This window comes from Exserohilum turcica (genome assembly GCF_000359705.1).
Source record: "Exserohilum turcica Et28A unplaced genomic scaffold SETTUscaffold_5, whole genome shotgun sequence".
NCBI classification, from domain to species: Eukaryota; Fungi; Ascomycota; class Dothideomycetes; order Pleosporales; family Pleosporaceae; genus Exserohilum; species Exserohilum turcicum.
Window position 1 is genome coordinate 14,868 of NW_007360266.1, and position 2,123 is coordinate 16,990.

Here is a 2,123-nt window from a genome sequence, read left to right on the forward strand (position 1 = left end):
AAAAAGGAACGTTAACTAAAAAAAAAAAAAAAAAAAATGCATATATAAATGGTTTAATTTCCACCTTTTTCCCAATTACAGTACTTAATCTGCAAGTTCAACGGATTGCTGTGTAGCGTTCCGTCTTCGGCTCACCGGTTTCTCGCACGCCCCGGAGGCTCATGGGTTGCCGCAGCTAATTTGGTACCGTAGGTTGATGATTGGTTGAGGCCAACCGTATCATCCTGGCCTTGACTAATCATATCATTCCGGCCTCGGCCAAAGCGTTGTCGGCGTAGAAATTCCTCTCGGCATGATCGGTGACCTTATATGGGAACTCTAGCTGTTATGTGCATTGGTAGGCACTATGGGCGTCGTTTGAGGATGACGGTGTGCTTCCTCCCCCATATGTGGCGAAACTGGAGGATAATGCTGTTGGTGCACAAGCCATTTCTAAGGCACCATTGGTAATTACTCCGTGCAGTATCTCATTTTCTAACACATGTACTATGTCTGTGCCGGCTCAGGGTCGAAAACAGGATACGCGTGCAGGCAAGGCTGATAGGCATTCCACACCGTCCAGAACATGAGAAACGGCGCGTGTGGAAGCAAAGCGGGACGAACCATGCCGCATGAGTTGGGCCGATAGGCTAGCAGCGTGCTGTGACGGCGAGGCGGGTGACGGTGAGGCATTTGGCGGCGTCCTTCGCGCCCTTCGCTTGCGACAGCGGGCGACGCAGCCGTATAACAGGGGGGATGGGCTACGGGTAGGTTGGGCACCTGAACAAGGGGGACAACAGGGGATTGTGCTGAGGACAGCAGGGCCGACTGAAACGTGTGTGTTCGTGCTTGGCTGGACTGATGCCTGTAGTCTCCGATCGATTGGTGGTTTGCACACTAGTAGTGCAGACTTTGTGTAGTAGTGCTAGTAGCTACAAAAGACTGTACACTAATCAAACGGTACCATTTGTAAAAATAAGTTTATCAAGTCGGGATTTCAAAGTTGCGATATTAACGTATCAACTTTGGATACTGCCCGATTCAGATATTAGACACCCTTTGATAGTGAAAAACCAGAGCCAAGAAAGATCATTCACGAGCTGGGCTACAGGAGGGTGTCAACCCCAACCGCTGACTTGTTTCAGCCTGGTCAGCCCGCTCTAGTAGCGTCACTCAACCATGCCCTTATGTTACCCCCTGTTTAGGCTACCGAATCTGTCAGTCCTGCCTCTTCATCAGGTCTAAACCGTCTCCCTGCCATCCGGCAACATCGCCCGCCACCGCAAGTGAAGGGCGCGAAGGACGCCGCCAAATGCCTCACCGTCACCCGCCTCGCCGTCACAGCACGCTGCCAGCCTATCGGCCCAACTCATGCGGCATGGTTTGTCCCGCTTTGCATTATCGGCCTTGTCATTCTTACCAATAGTACATGCGTCGCTTGTGGCGCGAAAATTCAGTTGATGGAGCTCGGTCGTCTGTTGGGGGGTTGGGGAATTGCGGTTTCAAGACTAGGGTGGTGTGCACGTGCATGTCCCTTGCCTTGGCCTGCGCCGAGCGGCACCACATGCGAACTCGGCTGTTTCGGGATAGAGCACTGATCTGAAGATCACTAGCCCCTAGAGCATGCAGCAAAGACCACTTTATTATTATTGTTCCATTAGAGTCTAGTGAGCTCGAGGCTATGTAAGACTTTGGCCGAGGCCGTTCTAACTAGATTTATTTACAAATACGAGTTTGTGCTTGAAGTGTGTCTGTGGTGCTTCGGCCTTTGTCTAGGTAAGCGATAGCTATCGCTTACTAGACGCCTAGTGCTAAAGAGCATTTTGATAACAGAAAGAGATGTTAGAAAGCAAAGCAATCCTCCAGCAGGCTCTTTTAGGGATAAAAAGAAAAAGTTTCAACTTAGGTAGTTTTAATGAGTAACTCTCTCGTTCATTTTTAATGAGTCTTCATCTCAAGTTTTAGTGAGTAACTCTCTCGTTTCGACTTAGTGCCCAGCGAGTAGCAGCTGTCTTGGCGTTTTCGACTTGGTGCTTCTACAGAGGTAACCAGTCTCTGTATCAGCGTTTGGATTTGGTGCCACAGTAGGCGAAGACTGTCTCGGCGTTTCGACTTATTTTGCTATTACAGACCAGAAAACTGTT